Source organism: Xenopus laevis, chromosome 5L (assembly GCF_017654675.1).
Source record: "Xenopus laevis strain J_2021 chromosome 5L, Xenopus_laevis_v10.1, whole genome shotgun sequence".
In the NCBI taxonomy this organism is placed as follows: Eukaryota; Metazoa; Chordata; class Amphibia; order Anura; family Pipidae; genus Xenopus; species Xenopus laevis.
In genome coordinates, this window is record NC_054379.1 from 71,030,287 (window position 1) to 71,056,963 (window position 26,677).

The following is a 26,677-nucleotide window of genomic DNA, read 5'->3' on the forward strand; positions in this document are numbered from 1 at the left end:
AATTTTAAAAAATTGCAAATAGTCTTAGAATAGGAATGTCTGCATCATAATAAAAGTTAAACCCTTTTTAATAGAAAACTGACAAACAATATTTAGAAGCATCTTAAAATACGTAATCTTTAAAAAAGGGGGATTTCTTGTAATGAAATTTTTTTGATCACCTGCTAAAATATTTAGACTGTTGATGATGTCTAGTGATGAGTGAATCAAAACACATTGAAATCAATAGGCATCAAATTTTTTTCAATGGGTGTTTTTTCTTGTGGTGACTTTTTTTTTGTCTTCCATTTCCTTTTTGTCCAAATGAGCGTTTTTTGTTATGGAGACTTTTTTGTCTTGGCAACTTTTTTGTGACATAGTTTTTATCCACAGAATGCGGATTTTCGCTGCGAATCCATGGCTGGTGCAAAAAATTTGCTCATCACTAATGATGTCACTTCCAGAATGCTCTGGACCTGGGGTTTTCCAAATAACAGGTATCTCCTTAATTTGGATCTTCATATCTTAAGTCTACTAGAAAAATCATTTAACATTAACTAGACCCAATAGGCTGGTTTTGCCTCCAACAAGGACTAATTATATCATAGATTGATCAAGTATAAGGTACATTTCATTATTACAGAGAAAAAGGAAATCGTTTTTAAAAATTTGGATTACTTGGATAAAATCGAGTCTATGGTAGATGGTCTTTCTGTAATGGGGAGCTTTCTAGATAATGTTTTTTCAAATAAAGGACCTGTAATGGCATTAGTGTGCAGCTCACTTGGTGCACTAATTAGTAGTGCCAAGTCAGTAACGACTACCCATATTCCAGGGTTCTCTTGTGTTAATATATGTACTTGTGTGTAACTAATGAGAGCAGGCTGGACACGTACAAGGAGTGTGTATGGTTGCAAATACCTTTAATGAATGCCATCAATACAAGCTCAATTTGGTGTCCAATTTAGAGTTTTGCTATTATGTTTGTGTTCAAAATAAACCCTTACACATGGTTCACATCAGTCCCTGCCCAGTGGTGTTTGCTGCCACTTTCACAGCACATATAATCCACACAATCATAGGGAGAGCACATCATTGTTAGGGGCCAAGGGCAAAAATGTCTTCAATAATTGCAGGCAGAATTGACTTAGGATCAGGGGGACTGTTATATCATGTGGAGCAAACATGTCACAATTAGGACATATATCCAGTTTTATGAGGTTCATTTTATGTAGTCTATCGGGAGTCAAGTATGTTGTATGTAGGTATCTTAAAATTATGTTTTATTTAACTTTGAGTCAGTATATGATTAATTTCCTTTTTCATCTAAAACACATAGCTGAAGTTTTTATGATGGATAAGAAGTAAGAAAAAATAGTTACTGTGCTCATATTAATTAATTTACTTCTAGATGAAATTTATGCAAGCCTTTCTATTTGCATTTCTTTATCCTCAAATTGAAACTGTTTCCACATGAATGCAACTTATTTCATCCACTGTAAGGGATGAAGCCTTAGGGCTGTCATCTAAGACCAGTTTTATTGGAACTGGGAATGGTGCTACATCTCACTTCTCTTGCTGTATAAACCAAATAGAGCTTTATTATAAAGTGGTTGTGTGGATGTAACCATAGGGAGATCAGTCCAATGCACTTTATTTTGCAGACATAAATCCAACCATTTTCATGTCACATTTTTTATATTACTCACATTCAGATCTAATGAAATAAAAATGGAAGAAAACTCTGTCTGTTTGTATCTGTACTCTTTATGTGAGATAGAGAACAAACTATAAAAAAGGCTGCTGAGCTAAGGATAATTTACTTATGTACAACACCAATAAATTGCAGCCATCGAAAGAAGGATAATGGTACACCAACAAACCCAATATACAAAACAAAAAGCAAAAATAACTGAACACTACATAGTACCTTTAAAAAAACCAAAAACACTACATAGTACTAAACTTGAAATATCTGCCCGTTTTGCTGCAATTGTACAAAAATCCATTGGGTATTGCCCGCAATTAAATGAGCAAAGTAAGAAAATATTTCAACTTCTTAGGAGAGAAGATTGCATTTATGATTTTAGTAATTGAAAATGGTGTCCAAGTGCAACCTACAAACTTTTAAAGGGGACATTTTACTGATCAATCAATGACTACAATAAATGCATTGTATTGCTTTTTATATTGAGTACTACCATGCCTCAGGCATCCTTTAGGGCACATACACTTATACACTTACACATGTACACACATGACACTTTTCTCCTAATTTAGTTTTTTCCCATAGACTTCAATAGAGTTTCACAGTTTCACGTGATAAACAGTGAGTTTTCACCTGATAAACCTTTCACTGAACTAAATCTGGCTCATTATTGGAGTCTTTACATTATAACCAAACAATATTTTCTTTGCAGAATATTGCTCATGCAGTTTACATATAAAAATAAAAGAATAATACACTCATTCTGGTAATTTTCTACATTTAACTCCATGTATTGGCCCCCAGGACCCCTCTTGAACTGCATCACTGAGAAAAAAAATTTTGTGCCCCTATATCAGGCAAGGTAACAGAGATTGGCAGTGTTGTTTGTGCCATTTCTGTTTGCATCACTTTTTAATAATCAAGATTTTCCTTCATACTAGTGCTCTTGTTCATGCTCCTGGACCAATGTGCGTGTACTTCAAACTAGCTGGCTTCTGGTGCACAGACTCTAAGCAGGCAACCCTTAAGCAAAGATTTGATCATATGAATCGAGGACTCGTATGATTTTCAGATCGTGTGTGGAGAGTCCCGACATTTTTCGTCCGGCGGAGATCGGTCATTTGGTCGATTTCTGTCGGCTGACGATAATATATCTGCGTGTATTGCCGATCGTACGATTTTCAGAGGGAGACTGTCACTAGCTTTGGTCGGACATAACTTTCATACAATTGCTGTCAGGGGCAGAACTTCGGCTGTTCTTTATTTGATTGGAATGGTTAGTGGCAGGTCGGGAGATGGGGAAGTCCGATCGTACGATGATTCGTACGATCGGATCTTTGTGTCTATGGCCAGCTTTAGTGACATATATCAACATGGTAGCTGTGATCGGTGTTGCCCATGTCTGCATTCTACCCATTATGTAGGACCATAGTAAGCTTTTTCAAGTTCTTAGTACTTCTGTTTGGGAGGGAAGTCTTGAAGTTCATGCAATGGGATTGCTTACAGAAAAAAAAAACGACCTGGGAGGTTTTACTTATCCTTTAACAAATAATCTTATTTGTAGAGCAGAGTATATTTGAAGAAAACTTTATCCTTTCAGTTCTTTGAGCAGATTAAATTCTCTTTCCTGGTAAGAGCCCGTTTAATGAACAAATTCTTATCTGAGACGAAGGCAGAAATTAGGGGATGTCCAGGACTAACTCTCCTGGGAGACACATTACATTGGGCAATTAACACATGGAGTGGATCATCCCCTTTTCTATGGCTGTATTTTGTATGCAGGCAGAGGAAAGTGGATCCGCTGTCATGCACTACTATTTCCCATAACTTCATTGACAGGCATGGCCTGTATGAATGCATACTTTTTGTCATCAGTATCCTTTTCAAGAAGCTACACACTGGGTCATGCAATAACGCAATGTCAATGGAACCACAGACCCCTGGCCTTGGGTACATGTACAATTCGAGGCCCTCTTCTCACTTAGGAACTGCTATAGTAGGGCACCCACTGTATAGGGTTGTTCCTTTTACCACATCCCTGCACATACACGATCAGTGTGTATTGATTTGTTTTTCATTTTCATTGTAATTAAAACAATATAAAGAACATTTTAACACAAGCCATATTGATTTGGCATAACAATTGTATATTTTTGATAGGAACAAAATTATGCAAACCTTATTTAGCATTTAATCTGAAATATAGTTAATCTACATGTTAAAAGAGAGCACGGTGATGAGATTCGGATACTTTCTCATCCATGGTCTCTGTAAATATTTACAATCCTCTGTATATAGGTACTTTCTGCTCCTTAAAAAACAGCTCATTTTCATTTCACGTTGTCACTCATTTCTAATAAAATACACAGAGAAAAACAAGTTATCTCCCTACATGTACTAGCAGTACATGAAATAATTTCTGTTCATGAAATCTGCCTCCAGCTTCAAAGATTTATTGCTGTTTGTGCTTCTTCAATCATAAGCAATGCAGGCAATTCCTCGCCGTAGTTAAAGTTCCTTTTTTTAAACAAATGTTTAATATGATATCTGTAAAAAATGAGTTTGCTATCAAATATAACTCATTTTAATTCTCTCAGAGCATATTTTGCCATCGGATTATATTTTTATACCTTTATTAGATGATTTTCTTTATACTATTTTATATTATGTTTAAGGCTCCTGAATGTCAAAAGTATGACAAATAATTTTGGGGGACACCTTGCATAAAGACAAACAAGTGTTCAGCAAATGTACATTTCTGAAATACCATTGGGGTCTGTGTCACCAATAATTATTTATGAATAGCGCCCATGATTGTATGTACACAAAGGTCAAATATACTATATAAACTATATTTCAAAATGTATTTACAGTAGGTGTAAGTTTTAAGTAGATTGTGGAACAACCACCAATTATTGGTAGTATATATTTTATATAAAAAAAAACAAAGAAAACCCCAGGGTATCCCCCACAGTATTGTATAGGAATAACTGGCATGTCTGCGGAAAATAAACAACATTTCAGCACTAATGCTTTATCTATATCTTGTGCAACTTGTTTTTGAAGAGCAGAGCCATCTTTTATTGTCACATTACCTATATCCTGCTGAAGAATGCCATATTTTAGCTTCATATAATTTGATAACTATCATTAATTGCTCAAGGAAGAGACCAGTAACTAAGAGCATGATAAGTGAAGGGAATAGTAAATGACTGTATGCCTGTTTTGTAAGGAATGCTGAAAGTGGATTAGACAAAACAAGAATACTTGGATATTTTATCCATCCAATTTCTCAAACTTCTCAAACATATCCACTCTGTATCATCCAGAAAAGAATTTATTGTTACCAAAGCTATTCAACTATCACATTCAAATTATATCACATTTTCCCCACTAAGGATAGACTTTTGAAAAAGACTGAGTAGCAAACATTATAAAAGTTTATAGCCTTTTCTATCTTGAAAATAGCTGCAAAGCAAAAGCCTTCCCATTTCCTTGATCAGAGTAAGTTCTTTGTCTCACACCTTTCTACTTTACTTCAAAATGCTTATTTCGCAGTAAAGTCAAGATGGCAAATTACAGATGTATTACTAGTGCTTTTAAGAAAACTAAATGATATATGTCCAGTGCTTTTAGACTGCCTTCTTTCTGAAGTTTTTTTTCAGAACTGCAGATGTAAAGCAAATAATAATTTTGGTTGAAGTACAACAATAGATACAGTAGATCTTTTTTCCTTTTGAGATAGAGTCATAAGTTCACAAGTATATTTGCATTTCACTGTGTTACCAAAATAAGCCATCCTAAGAGTAAATGGTATCATTTCAATTTTGTGCACCATTCTAATGGTTGAAAGATTGGGTCCTGGATGTTGGGTTCTCTGGTGGGATCCAGGAGGTCTAGTCAGGCACTCATTGTAGCTTTACCCACTCAAAGAGATGCAGCTGTAGTATGGCAGGGATACGGGGCTGGAACTAGGGGTAGGCAGAAAAAGGCATGTGCCTAGGGTGCAAAGCTTGGGGGGAGTCAGGCACGTATCTTCTCTGCTGCCTACCCTTAGTCAGGTACCAACTCTCTATTCTCCTCCCTAGTGCTGGGCTGTATTGAGAGGTACTGTGCGCATCTTTTGGTGCACCTACACACTTGTTTGTGTGCTGCACCTGTTCTTGTGCACACTCTCCTTCACACATGTGTCGGGGGGGAGGGGACACTACCAGCCAGGTTGCCTAGGGCATGGGGATGGGGTCGAAATAGGAGAGTAACTAATCACAATTGTAGCTTGCAGGGCAGTTTAATGAAAGCAGCACTGCACACTTCATTAACTGGCTATAACATTTAGGTAGGAAAGGCAAGCATTTATATAGCTCTTGTGCAATTTGTGGAACTCAAAACATTTTACATCAATCAAAAGAACCATCATAGGTGCAATACGTATTCAAAAGATGACCTAATATAATCCAAGATTGCAACCTGTGCACAGCTTTAAAGGTCTGCATCATCAATGCTATAAAGATATGGCAATTCTAGCCAAATTTGTTTTTAGGGTTTACTATTCCTTGAAACCCTTCTCTCCTCCTGCGCCTTACCTACACAGTTCCATCTCTGAATTAAAGAATCCTCATTTTAGCTCTTTCTTGGCATTTATATTTATAAATGCTTTAACCACTACAAGGACCTTCATTCCTATTATCTCTTTAAAGGGGTTGTTCGCCTTTGAGATAACTTTTAGTCTGATATTGAGCAGTGATCCCCAACCAGTGACTTGCGAGCTACAATATCAGACATTATTTAGCATCCCTGGAGTTCTTCATGCTTGTGTTGCTCCCCAACTTTTGTTATATTTGAATGTAGCTCACAGTTATAAAAAAGTTGGGGACCCCTGATATAGAGAGTAATATGCTGAGTCAATTTGCAATGGTTTTCATTTTTTATTATTTGTGTTTTTTGAGTTATTAGCTTTTTATTCAGCAGCTCTTTAGTTTGCAATTTCAGCAATTTGGTTGCTATGCATTGATTTGAATAAGTGACTGGAATATAAATAGGAGAGGGCCTAAATAGAAAGATGGGTGATAAAAAGTAGTAATAACAATAAATACAGTATGTAGCATTACAGAACATTTGTTTTAAGATGGGGTCAGTGACCCCTATTTGAAAGCTGGAAAGAGTCAGAAAAAGGAGGAAAATAATTAAAAAACTATAAAAAATAAATGATGAAGACCAATTGAAAATTTGTTTAGAATTTACCATTCTATAACATATTAAGAGTTAACTTAAAAGTGAACCACCCCTTTAATTTAACACTTAGTACTTAATTTTAAGAACCACTATGTAAATAAAAATATACAGTACATACATACAGTATAGTATGGGCAGATCACATAATCCTTCAGACATCTCTGATTTGGCAGGCATTCTGTGCTTCTATCATTCTCTGGTAACCAGTGTGCCTCATTAGTGGGGCTTTACACATTGTTAATGTCTATTTTTACAACTCAGATCATTTAGGATCCTTTTTATAATGTTTTGAAGTAGGAAAATGGATTGAAGGTGCACATTTTTCAAGACTTTCCAGTTGCATATTTAAGTGACCCATGCCGGCTTTACAGAAAGGGAGATGGAGGCAAAAATGTAAAAGGGAAAGCCTAGAAGCAGAAGCAAAAATAAATAGGGCATGACAAGAAGCAGAGAGAGCACACCTAGAAGCAGATGCCAAAATAGAGGGTGAAACTATAGAAACAGAAGCCAAAATAGACTGTGAACAACTAGAAGCTGAGGCAAGGAGGAAGCGTGCACGGCTAGAAGCATTTCTAGAAAAGCTCACCATAGAAAGGAAGATGCAGTAGCCATAGCAGAAGTGGATGCTCTAGAGACAATCATACACCCTTACAGTGAAAGGCACAGCAAGGCTCCAGATCTAGAGATTGAGGCTCAAGACCCACGGCAGCGCACCTCAGAGAATGTCCACCAGCATTTAAAGTACCGTACCGACTCTCCTCCAACACAAGAACTAGAAAAATCCCTACTGGCAGGCTGAATCAAGGATGCTATATGCCTCCACAAGCCAACAGCAAGTCACATATTTAAGTGGAAGTTTTTGCAACTGCTATTTTTATGATTACCCTGTAATTATAAAATAAAAAAAGTATTTTTTATAAAAATATCAATAACATTTTAATCTCATTTATGAGCTCTCAAAGCAGTTGTGGTTGCGGCACCTAGTAATGAGATTAAAACACCACCTACCTACCGGAGAGAATGTGATACTTAATTTGGCAACTAACTTCACCCATACACAAGGACAAACAATCTGTATGGATAAGTGAAATAAGTTCTTTCTAAAAAATAAAGTATTAGCCATTCCTTATTCACAGTAATAAACAAATGTTCATGTAGCCCAAGGTTTAAGGTCACAAATAAAACATTTTACATAATAATAATTTTCTTGTAAGCAGTGTAGTTACAAGGACAGGTGAAAGGGAACATTCCAAAGACCTCACAGCTAATCAGTAGAAACTTACTGCACAGATGAAATAAAACACTTGAATGCTGAATGTCAGAAACATTTGCTTTCTTAATCAATAATAATTATTTTTTTACCTTTTTTCAATAACAACTCAGACTGAATAGCTACAGAGCTTAAACTATAAAATGGAATCTAATCAGATCAAGAGCAAATTATCAGAGATGTTTTCAGTTAGTGAATAAAACCATTTATTTTGCAATGATGAGTGATAAGTTATCCATGTGCTCATGCTTCAGCATCTCCCAGAGGAGCTATAATCAAAGCACAGGAATTACCAATCTCTGCAAAGTGCCAATTATATACCCATTCAGAAGCACAGAGGTCAAAATGAGTGAAAAAAAAATCAATGGTAAGATGCATTTAATTCCAATCAGGCTGAGCTTCTGATGATATTCTGCACATTATAGATTCATACAAAGGTACAAAAAGGAAGACAGTGTCATCTCACTGTGCATTTTCCTACATCTGCTAAAATACACATAATTATTTTATATACCTATATGTGTATGAAAATACCACCTTTCATCCTGTTACAATATTCAGCCTGAGAGTTTCTGAAATGGAATATTCATCATTGCAAACAAATCTAACAAAAATAATGCTGTGTATTTATCAGGGAAACTCAGTTTCTTTTCTAAGTTTTCATATCCATTCTGCATTTAACTATAACAATGCACATTTGATAATTAATGAGTATTCAAGGACACACACTATGCAGCATAGAGCATTAGTGCTATTGTTTAACATTTATGTTATAGTTATTACAAGGTAGAAAATTTGCTTAAAATAGTGAATATTTAATGACAAGTTTATATATCAGAAGCACATTGGTAACTTTAACTACAGCCAAGATGCTCTGAATATAAGGAATTATAGTAATTCCACCATTATAGTAATAAACCACCATTAAAGATATCTAGTATTATCATCAAATATATACAGTAATGCCTGTATTAAGGCCAACCATGCAGACTGTTTTAATAGTTTAATAATGTATGTATTATATATTTTATTCTGGGCAAGTGCTGCATGTATTCAATATTGTAAGAGGAGTGAATTGTACTGTAAAAACATAGGTAAGAGCAGGAAGTGTTTTGCTTTTCAATATGTAGGCACAGGATGCTTTGCACACATGATTACACCATGTATAAAACCTTTACAGACATTTTTGTTACAGCTGACTTAAATGTATTGACCATTTTGCAAAATAAAGGTAGCTTTTAAATTCAGGAGTACCTTGTGCCAAAGTTGTTTTGTGAATGAGTAATCTCGCACTTATTGGAAGTCCTGCTGACCATGAAGTGCAGTATTTTACCTGTAAGTCCAAAAAGGCTAGAGAATTTGTAGTTTAAATTAACTTTGCTCCCATAATTCTGTAAGGTTTGGATAAATGTTCACACATAAGCTTCCAGCACAATCTTTATTTGTTTGTAGATCACATTTTTGGGAAGAGCTGTGCGGAAATATAAATAGATACAAAATATTATAAGGTACTAATTTAGTAAAGTATAGTTGATGTTTGGTGGTACATGGCAACATCTGTTTCATTTATCTTTTACTGTATCCTAATCGTTAGATACATGTTGCCTCACCAGATAAATAAACATCATAAAATTGCTTTTAGTTTCAATTATCTCCTGACTGCCCAGGCTTTTTGTCAGCAGTACAATATCTTGTAATATTGACTAGGGCAACAGTATTTCCCTGAAGATAATACTAATCAGTACTGTATTTTTAGGGATGATTAAATAAGATAGCTATTAAAACGTACCAATGCAGTTGCCCATAGCAACCAATAAGTTTTAAATTTTAAAGTTGGTCATACATGAACTGCATAGTTGGCTGCCTTCTATTGTCTTGATCATTTGTGCAAAGTGTATGAATGAGTGGAACAGCACAGTCATGAGGATTACATGGGATATCGTTCATGATCAGTGAGCCACCACACACTGTTTGTAGACTGATTAAAACTAGAAATTATTGATACTATTGATTGGTTCCCATGGGAAATTGCACTAGTGCAATTTAGCACCTATGCCTTTATGTGTATTATGTGTGCAGTACATTGGATGAAACTAAATTATTAATAAATGATGTGTGGCATAAAACAATTTCTATGTGGTCCGCACTTTTTGTGTGCTGTAGTCTTCAATTTTTGGTGTGCACATGCTTTGTCATGGCAACATTTCCTCTAAGCTGTGCACTTGCGCCCAACAAATTTTAAGACCAGAACACAAAACAAATTGTGATAAGAACAAATAATTTTGTGTGAAAACACAATATTTTGTATTTATTCTAAGCCGAACACACAGTTTTTTTTTAAAATGTGCACACATAAATATTTACACACATAGTCAAGAAAGAATTAGAGGGAACATTGGTGCACCCTTTACTATACCTGGAGCAAACTTTGCAGCATTTATTATAATCTACTGTATATGCTGTTTAATTCGCTGATGAGCCAGTTGTTAATGGCATCGATTTGATGAAAAAAAGATTTTAAGCCTGGAATTTGCTTCTTTTGGCACCAAACAGGGAACAGTATTTTTGTGTGGTGCCAATGATCTATTTCAGTGCCTAAGAAAGGCAAACTTTTAATTGGTATTTGTGCCTAAACACAATGTATAATGCTTAGCAAGGTCGAGTATTATGGGAAAAACAATTTACTTGCATTTTGAATTTGTGTGCTTGCACAGGGAATTCTAACCAAATTGGCTGTAAAGTTCTATACTTATTTTTAAGTGTAATTGCTATTCAAATCAGTATCTGTCTGTCTCTTGCTATTTCATGCACTTCTGGTTCTATCTATTGGAACAATGCATATAATAGAACTGGCTGCACCTCAACTTTTCTTTACTTTTATTCCTGGCAGTGTTCACATAAATTAGACCTTAGACAATGTTCTGTCACTTAGCTTGTGTCTAAAGGGTAGGAAGAAGAGTGTTAGACACAATGTGGGTAGCACTTGGTTGGATCTACGAGGCACATTTAAGTGTGGCGTCAGCATGCAAGGGATTGTGTAAAATTCTGTCTTAAAGCCAGGAGGAAAGTTGGATTCTTTTAAATCACACCCAGAGAACAAATAAAACAAACAAACAAAAAAAGTGGCCACGGACCCAATGTGACATTCACTGCAGATTTTGATCCCCTTGATTTTTTTTTACATAGCTTTTTGTGCATTTTTGCAGGCTTTAGCACACCTAAACACAAGAGCTAATTGATTCAAAGTTATTCTGCCTGTCTAGCTTTGAATGGGCTGTTCGATTCAAAACCTCCTGCCCAGTTTCCGTGGATTTAAAAACCTGGCATATTCCCACAAACAGCATGGCATGTGACATCATAACTCCTCCCCAATATCATCAGCCTGTCCTAACCTAATTGACCCTCCCATAAACGTCACTACTTTGCTCCCCAGTATCACCAATCTGCCCACCAAGTCCATCAATTTCAACCGCTCCAAATGAAAACCCAGCATCCATACACACACCCCTCAATACAACGTAGAATCCAGATAAGGATTGTGGGTAAGACTAAGGTTATCTTACTTTATCAAGTTTCTTTGGTAGGCCTAAATAGGGGGCAGTTCCATTTGTTTGTTTGCCTTCTTAGGCTTTTTGCAGCTGTACGATGAACTTTTGAAACAGTTTTGCAATACTACTATGGACATTGAAACTATGTTAATATCAGTATGTGTACCATTGAGCATATATGCATGTTTCTATTTTGTTTTATGCACTTTATCTCTACACCTGTACCAGATGAATACTTATGCTAATTGTGATAATTAACCCGCCAACCCAGGTGATGACATCACTTCCTTGTTACACTATAAATGTATGCACTTTGTATGCCTGTATATAACACTTGATAAAGGGCTGCTTAGCCCGAAACATGTCGTGAATAAAACACTTTGCAGCAAGCTCTGCGTGTTGGCTGACTTCCTGAGTGAACCGTTTGTAACCCCTCAATACAAATTATATATACCCATATTTATACTAACTATAGAGTTTACTATCACAATAGCTTTTGATATTATGTCTGTCCAAACAATTATCCAAGCCACACTTAAAGGCATTAACAGCCATCACAACATCACCCGGCAGTGCATTCCACAACCTCACGGTCCTCACTGTGAAAAACCACCTACGTTGCTTTAAATGAAATTTCTTTTCTTCTAGTCTAAAGGCTGGTACGGTGATAGAGTGACAGAGGTAGCAACCCTAATTCAGATCTGTTGTTGTGTTTCACTGTGTTATTTTAAACACAATTTACTGTATGGTATTTTATGTGTTTGAAAAGAGTTCATAATGTATTACAACAGAAAAACGCATATTAATTAACAGTTTCAATAGCTGCACATTCAAACACCCATGTGTAAGAGCCGTTACCAGTAATTGGCAAGAATACATCTACACAGCAAATTTTATGAAAACTGTAATAATAATAATTAGTATGGAAATTTTAGAATAACATTATCCCTTAAAAGTGGTTCAAAGGCAAGTAACACCAATAAACAGATTAAAAGGAAATAATAGAACTTTAGGCATTTATTTTCTGTTCTGTTTTTTCATCCGATCAGTGAATCAGGGAGAGGACTATGGCAGCCAAAACATACTTCACCACCTGGAACTGCTTTACATTTGTTTGACTAGGACATAAGATGCCAGTGGCAGATGCTGGCTCCATAAGGCAGGAGATACTCATCCCTTCCAGCTTGATAGCACCAGCCATATGCAACACAATTCTCATACAATTCAGTAGGACGCAGCTGTAAGCAAGGAAGGGTATTTTGCCCACTCCCTGAAAGGATAGCAGTCATCGCAGCATAGTCCATAGGAATCATTCCAACCACAACTATCCCCTGATGTACTGGCAGGACCTGAAGATTTGTACAGGCACCTGATGAACAGTTTGACATACCATTTTTCAGCTAAAAGGAGTTTTAACAACATACAATGTGAATGGAGCTGCAGATGGTGTTCATGGTATAAATAGAGTTAATATTTTAGCTGTTCAGAATTTATTTTCTGATGAGTTGTCAATGTGGTTATACATGTCATTGCATTTTGGATTTGATATTGTGGAGCGATGTCAGTGTGCTTATACATGTCATTGAATTTTAGTGAACCCAGAATCCTAGTCAGGGAAACTAAATTTAAACTCGGTAAAAAAACTACAAAAAAATAAAGCAATAACTGAATTGCAAAGCAGATCTTTGTTATTTAAGGATTATCAGTGGCAAATACGGCTAAATCCCTTTGCAGAAAAATAATACAGGCCAGTGTGTGCATAATACAGCAAATATAACAAGCACTTAACTCTCCGTATTCCTTTATGGGTGTGCATTACACTCTACCCCTTCCATTGTAGCAGGCAATAAATGATGGGCAGTACTACAATTTTTAGCAATTAAATGAGTATAAAACCATTCATTTAAAATGTGGACAAGCTTACAGTTAAGTATAGCAAACAATAAGAAATCACCTTTAACTACTTAGAATGTTGGTTTGAATCTGTTAGTGAATAAAATAAATACAATTTTAATTTTTTTCAAATGTTAATTTTCTTTTTTAGATTTTTATGTTTTTTATTGTAATATTCCTATTTAGTTTTTTATGCACGTCCCATTATGCAGATGGCTCTCTTAACATGTCCAGTTTTTATTAGGTCCTTAGCACATACTGTATGTAGCTATGATCATTGTATCCTATTTAGAGAAATGTGGAAAATCAAATGCCAGTGTCTGCTGACCATTGCTTATTATTTGTGTATTTTAAAGTTGTTGGAAACTTGCTTGGGGGTAGATTTATTAAGTATACCCGAGGGATTCCCAACAGTTTACTATTTTTCCTGAGTTATTCGTTTTCTGACAGTCAGGAAGTGATTGATGATTTTAAAAATGATCAAAGCATTTACTGTTTTGATCAATATGTCAGTTTGTGAAAACTCTATTTTGTGCTATGTGCGTTAGAGCTCTAACAAACCACCAAATCATCAGCCCTAAAAATTATTTGAACAAAACTATAAAAAAAAGCATTTTGATTGTAATTATGAAATAGCAGTATTAGTAAATCAGAACTGTTATTGATTTTTGTTTAGTCAGTGTTAAAGGCTCAGTTCCTGTTACAAGCAAAAAAGGCTGAAGTTCTGGGTATGTATTAATAATGGGGAATTCAATTATATAGATACTGATACTGTATATTGACTGGACAAACAGTACAGCAATCATATTTAATGAAAACAAGCTTCTAACTATGAGCCAAAAATTATGTTACATTAGATCTAGGGAACTCAAATAATTACAAAAAGGGATGTCACTGACTGTTCGCCCGCGAACTAATTCGCGCGAACATCGACCGTTCGCGTCCGCCGAATGTTCGCGAGCATCGCGCGACGTTCGCCAATTTGGGTTCGCCTTAGCTGGCGCTTATTTTTGCCCTCTCACCCCAGAGCAGCAGATACATGGCAGCCAATCAGGAAGCTCTCCCTCCTGGACCACCCCCACACCCCCTGGACAACTCCCCTTCCATATATAAACTGAAGCCCTGCAGCGTTTTTTCATTCTGCCTGTGTGTGCTTGGAAGAGCTAGTGTAGGGAGAGAGCTGTTTAGTGATTTGAGGGACAGTTGATAGTAACTTTGCTGGCTAGTAATCTACTTGATACTGCTCTGTATTGTAGGGACAGAACTCTGCAGGGATTTGAGGGACAGTGAGTTTAGGTTAGTTAGCTTTGCTGACTAGTAATCTACCTTCTACTGCAGTGCTCTGTATGTAGCTGCTGTGGGCACTGCTTCTGATCTCTCATCTGCTGACTGCTGTAATAACCCAATAGTCCTTGTAAGGACTGCTTTTATTTTCTTTTTTGTTTTTTTTACTTTGCTACTGTAAGAGCCCAGTGCTATTAGTCTAGCTGTGTTGGGGAGTGGGACTGGTGTGCTGCTCCTCCTAGTAGTTCACCACTACCAGCACCAACCAGAGTCAAAATTGTTACAAAGTATCTTATTTGCACCTGTTAGCTGTTCTGAGCTCTCTGCCAAAAGCTAATTAAGTTAGAAACTGTTTTTTTTCTGGCTGTTCAGTTCAGAGAAAAGAGGGACTTTCCAGTACAAAAGAGGGACAGGGGGTTGAGTGGTCAAAAGAGGGACAGTTGGGAGGTATGCAAGTGCCACCTAGCTGTGTGAGCTTTTTCACATTCTGTCTAAATAACAATAATAATTCCGTGTCCGTAAACATCACCTGAGAGATGTTTTTACAGCAGCAATAATATATTCCGTACCCACTACTGTATACGTTGCCCTTGCAGGCATTGTTTGCCCAGTCTTTAACCAAGTGCCACCTAGCTGTGTGAGCTTTTTCACATTCCGTGTCCAGAAACATCACCTGAGTGACGTAGTGTGATTTCTGCCCTTTACAGCACAAAACGCAGCGCTGTGTCAACAATGTATTTTTCAGATACATTTCTGCCCTTGATCCCCCTCTGGCATGCCACTGTCCAGGTCGTTGCACCCTTTAAACAACTTTAAAATCATTTTTCTGGCCAGAAATGTCTTTTCTAGCTTTTAAAATTCGCCTTCCCATTGAAGTCTATGGGGTTCGCGACGTTCGCGAACCGTTCGCATTTTTGACGCAAGTTCGCGAATATGTTCGCGAACATTTTTTCCACCGTTCGCTACATCCCTAATTACAAATGAGCAAGTACTAGAACACCCAGGAATATTACCCATAATATGATATATTTTAATGTATGTTTAAATAGCAAACATATATTGGAACTAGGAGTTCTGGTGCCTTAGGCAACCTGACAAATTTTGTCCCCTTCCAATCTCCTGATGATTCTACTCTTTGCTATGAAAAGTATTGTTTTCTATTTATAAGGTAAACTGTCATCTCTCTCTCTCCTTCTCAACTTTTCATTTTCTCAAGTTCCTTATTGTTTTTCCTGTCTTTCCTTTTTTTTCTTTTGCATGTTTTTCTTACTTCTAAGTACCTTTACTAAATCTCGCCTTACCCTCTCTGCTTAGCATTATTTCTCTGACTTGAATATTTACCAACCCACTTTTGAACTTTATACACGTTTCCCTTTTTGCTCTCCCTATGTGACTCTTCCTTCCTCTCTTTTATGGTGTGCTATTAACGCACCTTAGGGTATATTTATTAAAGAGTGAAGAAATGAATGGAGAGAGGTGGTATTTCACTCTTAACTTCACTCTTTGATAAATATACCCCAGGGTTTTAGGGCTCTGGCTGGCAGGCTCCTGGTACCCAAGTCTAATACTATGCATGTGAAGTTTCTACTGCATAGCCTGATAATGCTACCATGAATTTCAGAAATGACTTACAAGATTATTATATTATCCTTCGTTAATATAGTGCTGGTATATTCTGTAGTGCTTCATAGAGAGAGAGTTATATAGTGACATAATAGATTAGATTGAAAAAACCAAATCAAGTTGAAATATAAATGAAACCATTCTAAGTAGACCACAGCTACTGCTACCCACTTTCCAAGCTTGTAGTATTTACTTCATCATAAAAAGCTATTAAATTTGTCTGACATGATCTATTTTTCATAAAGCCATGCTGATTACTTCTCATAATGCCATTCACTAAAATATAATTGTAACGTAAAGGTGTCCTAAAGCTGAGAACTAACCTCAAAATCCTGGTCATGGCTCACACTTCTGCCTATAACTGCTGCCTTTTGCTTCAGGAGGAGCCCTCTGCTACTTGGATGTCACCAAGTTTTAAAGTGAGAGGACCAAGGGGAGAGTTCTGGGCAGACAAGGGAACCGAATGTGTATGGAAAGGAAGGAGAACAAGAAGCATAGTTGAGGGTCAGGCCAGGTATATACCAGGCAGAGCAGTACAAAAAACAGAGTCAGAGATGTAGTCAAAGTTACAGGCCAGGGTCACACCAACAATAGCACAGTACAAAATCAGGATCAACAAGAATGGTCAGTAAACAGGCAGAGGTCGTTACAGGCAGCGAAGTAGCAGAAGTCAGGGGCAAGCAAGGGTCAATGAACAGAGATCAGGACAACAAAAGCAATCAGCAAGAATGTGGTACCTTTAAATATTCAAAATTTGTGCCAAATGCAATGACGTCAGATGCAGCACATGTGTCAAAAACCCAAAGCGTGCCACATATGAATGCCAAGTGACAGAAGAGGAGGCAGTGGGCATTCCTGCTGACCACTAGACTACCAGGTATTCTCACATTACCCCCCCAAAGGGGGCTCCCTAGGCTTTTCAGGAAATTTGGCATGAAACTGTCTTATAAGCCGATCAGCCAAAACAATATGAGGCCAAGATCTCTCCTTAGGACCATAACTTTTGCAGTATACCAGATATTGTAATTTCCCTCTGGAAAGGTGGGAATCGACTAACCTCTGTACCATATACTCAGGTTGACCCTCAACAGAGATAGGAGGAGAATTCTGACAAACAGCTGTGGCAGGATTTAACAAAGAAACATGAAAATAATTAGGAATTCTGAGTTCATGGGGATGTTCTTAAGCAAGCAAAACAGGCTGGCACACAAAGCTATTCAAACCGGGGTGCAACCCCTGGTACGTTTATTGCGTCACAACGTTTCGGGGGCGTGGCCCCTTCGTCAGGTGATACAGAACACACTGTGCCCAGCCATTAAATAGCCAAAAAATAGCCAAAAAACCTCCCCCATAAATTAGGCAATACAAAAAAAATATATAAAGCAAAAGTCCAGAAAGTGTCCAATATAATGTCCAAATATTGTTGCCAAATAGTTGCAGTCCCAAAGGTGGAAAAAATAGTAACATCAATTATACAAAGTAATTAAACAACAAACTTTTGTTACAACAGAATATAAGCGTAACAATTTGCTTTCCCTACAAATGGAAAAAAGGTAAATTTTTTACCTCACCCTGGATACGTGTTTCATTTCATTGAGCTTAATATCTGCAAGGGGAGAGAAAATCTTTTAGTAAAGAAAAAAATAATTCATAAAAAGCATGATAAACTGAATTCTTCATTTAGTCCCCTGGGGGCCTGTGTTTGTAAAGTCCATATCCAAAAGCTCTCTCGTTGTAAAAGTTTTTGCTTAAAATCTATTCCCTGTTTCTCATATACTTTCTCTAAAATTTGCCAACGTATTTGTGAAATCCTATGGTTATTTTCAAAGAAATGTTTAGCCAAGGTTGTTTCCTGTTTCTTCTCATTAATTGTATCCTCTGTCCCTGGTTGATAATTTCTTATTACAGACTTATGTTCGTTTAAACGGATTTTAATTGTTCTTTTGGTTTGACCCACGTATGCCATGCCACACGGGCATTTAATGCAATAAACGACTCCCTTTGAATTGCAGGTATGGACACCCCTGGTTTTGTGCGGTATACCCTTTAATGGGTGCATTACATTTTCCCCTTTTATGATGCCAGTACAGTGGCCACAATTATGGCATGGGTAAGTCCCTGTAGGTATTTTAGCAGATGTATTGTTTATTTTTTTCTTTTTAATCAAATCCTCTATATTTCTTCCCCTTTTATAGGAAAAGATTGGCGGAGAGGAAAAGAGATTGGCTACTTTTGGATCCCTCTCCAGGATACTCCAATATTTGAGTATTGTCTGTTTGATAAATTTTGAATTAATGTCATATGTTGACACGAAAGGAACTCTTTGGAGTGCGTCTATTTTCTTTTTTTGTTGTAACAAATTCTCTCTCGGTATTTTACTTATTTCTTCCTGAGTATTTCTTAAGATCTCATGTTTGTAACCTCTATCAATAAATTTCTGTACCATTTTTTCCGACTCTTTTTTGTATAATTCATTCGTAGAGGTTATTCTCCTCACTCTCATCATTTGGCTTTTCGGTAGGCCCTTAAACAAATTTGGAGCATGGAAACTTGTAGGTCTTAATAAGGTGTTGCGATCAGTGGGCTTAGTGTATATTGAGGTGTTGAATACACCTTCAATTAGAGAAACATCCACATCCAAAAAGTGTATATTGGAGGTATGGTACTCCAATGTAAATTTTATGGTCGAATGGACAGAGTTAAGGTATCCCAGGAATGAAAAAAGGTGTTCCTGTGTACCCTTCCAAATAAAGAACGTATCGTCCATATAACGCATATATGAATCGATATATTCTGCATATTCAGTGTTGGGAAAATTTAAGTCTGTTCAAAAAAATCCATAAAGATATTTGCATATGCTGGTGCCATGTTGGCACCCATGGCACAGCCCTGCATTTGCAAATAGAAGTCATTGTTGAATGTAAAATAGTTATTGGTAAGTACCAATTCCAACAATGTGCACAAAAAATTAATTTTGTAAGTAGGCAATTCAGTGTGTCCCAAATAAGTACGAATACACTCCACCCCTTCTTCATGAGGGATAGAAGTGTATAGATCCTTAACGTCCAGGGAACATAATATGCTGTTAGGATCAGGAGTCTTAACCTCTTGTAACCTTAGGAGAAAATCTGTGGTATCACGAAGGCATGGTTTCAGTGTAGGGATAATATCTTGTAATGCTAAATCAACGAAAATCGCAATTGGCTGAAGGAGCGAACCGACATTGGAAACTATAGGCCTTCCTGGTGGATCCACTAGGGATTTATGTATTTTTGGGAGGAAGTAAATATGTGGTACTTGGGCATTTTTACATATCAATAAGTCATATAAACCCTCCGTTAATATTCCTTCCATCATTGCTGAATGTAATAGTATGTTAATTTTATCCTTTAAGTTTTTCATAGGATTATCCTTAATTCTCCTATAGTGTGTCGTGTTCCCTAATTGTCGGAAAGCCTCCTTTTCATAATCAGTTTTATTGCATATCACAATACCCCCTCCCTTATCAGCATTACATATAACGATATTCTCATTTTCCTGCAACTTGTTAATTGCTGCCCATTCGTTAGTACTGATATTGTGACTTTTAAGTTTATTATGCTTCAACAGGTGATTTTCCACATCCAATTTTACTAAGGTTTCAAAGGCCTCAAGGGAAGGTGAATTACAGGGTGGCATATACGTGCTTTTAACCTGTAATTTGGATATCAATTTTTTCTCCATGACATCCTGTTTTCTATTAGATTCCTTCCCTGAGAAAAACACCTTAAGTTTGAGTGAGCGCATAAACTTAAAAAAGTCGATAGTAAAGTTGAAAGGTGGGTTAACATGCATTGGAACAAAGTTAAGGCCCTTATTTAGTACAGACAATTCAACAGGAGACATATCATAGGAGGAAAGGTTAAACACATTGTTTACCTCCTTGTTCTGTTCCTTGTATAAGGCCTTTTTCTTCCCCCGTCTTGTTGTACGGCGTGCCCCCGAGGTTTTCCTAAAAAAACAGCAGGAGAGGCTTGGGAGGAGCTGAGTAAGGAAGCATCCGATTCTGAGGATTGATGTGAGAAACTTAATTCCGAAGTAGTGGAAATAGCGCGTCGATCTGTACGCTGATGTCTCCTGCCTTCCTTCCAGGAATATACCTCCCCTTTCTCGTAATCCCTTGTGTCTCGCCGAAATTTTTTCAACTTGCTTTGCAAAATCTCTTGTTGCATCTTGTCTATGCTGAGTTGTAAATCTCTCAGCTTTCCCTCGCAGATCTCCACCTTTTCCTTTGCTTTGTATAGTTCCTCCGTCTTGTGAACTTCTTGTCGCACTTCCTTCAGACCCATCTGTAGTTGTTGCACAGTGAGGGTGATGAGGTCCAGGCTGCAGCGATTTAGGATTCCATACCATTTCTCCAAAAACGGTCGATCCTCCCTGAACAGCACTGGTTTCAAATGCACCCTGAGACCGCGTGGGATGCGCTGCGCTTTTGCGTACTCGGCTAGCGTTGATGCGTGCAGCAGCCATGATGTCTCCCTGCGCTTCAGTTTATCCAACTGCCGAAAAAGATCCACCTCTGCTGGTGATGTCAAAATAGGTACGGCTTGTGAAGCGTTCAAAATTCTTTTGCGTTCCGCTTCAGTATAGCCGAAAGTATCAGCACGATGTTCCGTAGTGGCTGCAATATCCGTAAAAGACATACCGGTGTGGGCACACTTGTGAGGTGCTGACGTGTTGCCGGAACTGTAACTCTATAGAAAATCACGTGCACACTCAGGCCCTTTCTGCACGGTCACGCTTGGTGCACAGCTCTTCAGGGAGACGGCCCTCCCAAAGTAAACTTGAAGAAAGCAAAACAGGCTGGCACACAAAGCTACTCAAACCGGGGTGCAACCCCTGGTACGTTTATTGCGTCACAACGTTAAGGGGGCGTGGCCCCTTCGTCAGGTGATACAGAATACACCGTGCCCAGCCATTAAATAGCCAAAAAATAACCAAAAAACCTCCCCCATAAATTAGGCAATACAAAAAAAATATATAAAGCAAAAGTCCAGAAAGTGTCCAATATAATGTCCAAATATTGTTGCCAAATAGTTGCAGTCCCAAAGGTGGAAAAAATAGTAACATCAATTATACAAAGTAATTAAACAACAAACTTTTGTTACAACAGAATATAAGCGTAACAATTTGCTTTCCCTACAAATGGAAAAAAGGTAAATTTTTTACCTCACCCTGGATACGTGTTTCATTTCATTGAGCTTAATATCTGCAAGGGGAGAGAAAATCTTTTAGTAAAGAAAAAAATAATTCATAAAAAGTATGATAAACTGAATTCTTCATTTAGTCCCCTGGGGGCCTGTGTTCTAAAGCAGACAGTGCTGTGAGTTATGATTTCAGATCCAGAGAATGGGCCAATTAATTTGGGTCCTAACTTGCCAGAAGAAACTTTTAAAGGAATATTTTTGGAAGATAACCAAACCCTATTACCAACCTGGTACTAAGTAGACACGTCATTATGCTCTTATGAGGCTCTCTTTTGGGCGGCAACTGTAGAGAATAATGAGTTTTGAACCCTTTGCCTAAATATTAGAAAAGTGTCAATCAAAGAGCTGACAGCAGGAACATCTGAGGAATGACCATAAAATAATAACAAAGTAATAATAAGCAAATTAAAAAGACAAATCAGTGCCCATATTTGAACAAAAGGCTAGCCAGAACCTCAAAACAAATTGAACCCCCCTATCAGAGACAATGTTCAATTGAAGCCTAAAAATATTATACAAGAAGAGTTCAGCCAGCAACTTGGCAGAGGGGTGGGTGGGTTGGAAGGGGAATAAAATTAGACATTTTTCAAAACCTGTCCACTACCACCCAGATAACAATATTCCCTTTAGATGGAGCTAATTCCACAATGAAATCCATGGAGTTCATGGCCTTTATAAAATATAAAGTGACTGTAGGAGACCCTGAGGTAAAGACTTGGAAGATTTAGAGCATTAACAAACTGGGCAAGAATCAATAAGATTACCAACATCCTGTCTCAATGTTGGCCTCCAGAGTGTGGGAGAGAAGAGAACAGGTTTTACTGTGGCTCGGATGCCCAGCTACCTTAGAATCTTTAGTTTTTAACAGAACTAGTAACAGGGTGTCACTATGACAAAACTGCTCCTGTTCCAATTTCAAAGGCATCCACTTCTACCAGGAAGTGAAAGATAGAAGCTGGATGCTGAAGCACCGGAGCCAAAATCAAAGACTTCTTTAACTGATCGAAAGTCTCTACAGCCTCTGCAGGCCAAATACTGGGAGCTGCCCCTTTTTTGGTAAGAACAGTAATCAGAGCCACCAGAGTGGAAAACTGACTGTAGTAGTTGGCGAACCCCAAAAATGTTTGGATGATCCGTAACAAAGGGGTTGCACTCAATCTAGAATGGCCTGAACCATGGTTAGCTCCATCTCTATGCCCCTGAGGGAAATAATGTACCATAAGAATTGTACAGAGGGAACTTCTAAAAAAACAAATTTTTTGAGTTTGGCATAAAGCTCGTTTTGCCTTAACCTATGTAAGACCCTCTGAACATGGACACAAAGATTTGTTAGATTAGAGGAATAGATTAAAATTTCATCAAGGTACACCACTACATACCAACCCAGAAGATCACGAAAGACATTGTTTACAAATTCTTGGCAGATCGCTGGGGCATTACATAAAAGGTCGTTAAAGGTCGTCTTCCATTTGTCTCCTCCCCTGATGCGAATTAAATTATATTATATTAGATCAAGTTTTGAAAATATTCTGGCACCTTCAACTCTATCAAAAGGTTCAGAGATATAGGGAAGGGGGTAACGATTTTTGACCATGATTTTATTTAGACCTCTATAATCTATGCACAGCCTTAGACACCCATCTTCTTCTCTACAAAAAAGATGTGGGCACCCACAGGGGAAGAGGAGGGCTTATAATGCCTCTTTCCGGGTTTTCCTTAATATACTCATCCATGGCCTGAGATACTGGAAGAGAAAGAGGGTATGTTCTACCCCTAGGAGGAGAGGAACCTGGAATAAAATTAATAGCATAGTCAAAGGGCCTGTGCGGAAAAAGGATCTCAGCAGCTTTTTAAGAGAAGACATAAGAAAAGGAAGAATAACAAGAAGTTGCAGCTAGTACTTTGGAGGAGTAACTTGCCTTTGACCCAATCAATTTGTGGATTGTGTCTCTGCAACCAGGGAAGGCCTAGAATCACAGGAGTATGAGGACAGTTGATAATGTAAAAGAAAAAGTGTTCACAGTGATTCCCCAGAGACATGACTCGACAGAAGAGGAGGGACAGGCATTGCTGCCACACCACTAGACCACAAAATTCTGACAATTATCTTGTGATCCCTTAACAAACTTTCAACTAGCTTACGCACAACAGCTGTAAAATGGATAACTTTACTAAGTGAGCCCTGTAACTCATCAAGTGAATACATTGAGCAAAAGAACTGATTAAGCACATTGCTTATAACCAAAATATATCCATTTTTTTTATTAATCTACACTCTCAAACCACATTTATTAAAATTAATATATTTTAAAACCTTTTTGTAATTAGTCTATTCTTGGCATGCAATAAATTGAATTTTTTTAAAAATTTTTTGCTGCTGCTGTTCAACTCTCATGTGGTAAACAGAAGAACGACAGAACAGAAAAACAGCTTTCTTTCATGTTTTGGGAGGGGCTGACCCCCACCCAAATACATGTATAGACATTTGTTGTTAGAGGGATGTTCTCTGATTGGAGTAAGGTCCACAGTGGTTTGCTACAAGGTTCTGTGTTGGGTCCTCTTTTATTTACTGTGACCTTCAGTTAAGGGTTAGATTACTCAAATTATGAAAGAAAGCTTGCCAAATTTGGTTTTATCTGTAAGGTTAGTAAAGGTTATTTTAAAGGGAAAACGTTTATTCCCCCAAAATGTATAAATGTAAAAATGACACTCAATATATCAGAAAATAAATTATTTACAATCAAAATTATATATTGCCTAAATTAAACCCAAGAGAAGTACAAATATGTTTACAGTAGAACAGACAATGTTACTAGATTTTTACAGGGGAATGTAATAAAAGTCGCAAAGAGCAAAACAATTTGCACCAATAAGACTAAAAATCCACATCTCGCAATGTAATATTGTTCCTTAAACTGGTATTGCATTGCGAATTGTATTGCGCATTGCGAATTTTAATTGCGCACTTATAAGAAGTGCTTGAAGGTGTCGTAATCTTTTGGAGCAAACATAACGACGTTTTCAGTAAGAAGTTTTATTACATTGACTGCGCATTGGCGCAAACTATAAAATTCGCAAACGGTCTTCCACTGTCGGAAGTGGTCGCTAAACAGTTTCCGGGCACGCAAAAGCTATATTAAATTCGCACAAAGCAAAATTTGTTCGCGCAAAGGCATAACTTTTCGCATTGCGAATAGTTTTTCCGTTACCGATTTTTATTACATTCCCCCGTTAGACTGCATTCTTGATCTAAGAAACAGGGTAATTTTGTCTTCTTGTGGTCAATGTGTCTCACGCTATTGCTACAAATTAAAGCCAAATTAATGTATTGCTAGTGCCCAAATGGCATTATGCACTTAATATATGGGATATGGATATGGGATGACTTTGACGTAGTTGGCCAGCTTAAATATATTGCAATATATGGACAAACAATCCCTGTTTTGTTTAAAGGGTAAGGCATTTTTCAGTAGCAGTATGCACAAAATGTCTCTGTCTTAAATATATTGATAATGGGTTGAGTGCAGAGGAATCTTGTATTTGTCTATATGTATTTTGTGGTCACACCCTCATTGCACCCCCGCCTAATGATTTTAAAAACTAGTGGTGAGCACAACTTTCCCTTGTTTGTTATTATGCACTTAAACCATTCCCTAATGCCAGCAGACTCATTTTATCAATTTGATCAAAAATGTGGGATTGATGGACTTCTAAAACAATACAACTGAAAACAATTCCATTTATATGGTATAAGACAATTTTTAGTCAGAAACAGAATACCTAGGGAACACAGTGTCTGCTGTGCCTGAAAAAAATGTTATTCTCTAGTCAACTATACAGCTTTGATCCTGAAGTAACAATGTCTAGTAGGCGGCTTCTTACTAACTTAGCTATCAACTGAACTATATAAATAAAGTGGCAAATTTTGACATTTTCCTTCATTTGTCCAGCTGTGATGGCCACCTGTTGCTCAGTGAAAACTCTTAAACCGTATAACATTATTAATGCTCCCTGTATGAACAGTCACCTCTAATCTTTTTATATTAATGTAAAAATATGCCTCTTTTAGCTAAAGGTAATCTTAAAATACAGGAGCCACTATCAAAGGCAGCTAGACCAAGATTAATAATTTATATATTGTCACATTATAGGGCCTGTATCAAAATGTATGGTATTGGGTCATGTGAGGCATCTGCTTTTGGCAAATTGTTGCAAGATCTCTCGCTACATGGGACAATGCTTCTCTATAAATAGCAGGCCTGCTGTAAAAATCAAAAGCTAAAGATCACTTCCAAATGGTGTCCATGTCTCTGCTTTGCCTCCACTATGAGTACAATGGTGCCAAAAAGTAAAAATAGAAAATCCACTTCATGGAACTTTTATACTTTATTGTATATTCTTTGTTAATTTCCAGATTAATTCCATCAGCGCCTTTATAAATATAAAATAAAAGTTAGTAGGAGAAAAAAAGCTTGCAATTTGTGTTTTTGCATTTTGCACATTGCTATTTTCCTGAATGCCCTCAAGCCTCTGTGCTCTGAAACACATTCAGCTTCACAAGTAATTCTTGCAATAATTTTCCTTTTTTCACATTTTGTTCAAATCTGTAAAATCTTGAACAAATATGTTTTATCCATTCTGCATATAGGCGCACATTTCACATCTACCAACATATTCCGCAGCACTGTATATTAAATGGGTGCCTACAATGAACATACAGATTTACATACAAATAACATATAACTTATAAAAATAGGGCCCTGGCCAAATGGCCAAAAAAACTTTAATTTTAAAAGGAAATTGAGAAACAAGGGTGGAAATATTTAATATTTTAGGGACCAAAACTTGTTCTCATGCTATTCCCTGCACCTCAAAATGGACAGTTTCCAAAATG

General features: G+C 37.1%; 1 long non-coding RNA gene across 1 annotated transcript; it reads left to right on the forward strand.

Moving 5' to 3' along the window:
* Positions 1-417: 417 nt before the first annotated feature.
* Positions 418-19,239, forward strand: LOC108716758. The gene is made up of 3 exons (XR_001935753.2): positions 418-476; positions 18,550-18,647; positions 18,733-19,239. It is a non-coding gene; the product is annotated as an uncharacterized LOC108716758 (long non-coding RNA).
* The last annotated feature ends 7,438 nt before the right edge of the window (positions 19,240-26,677 follow it).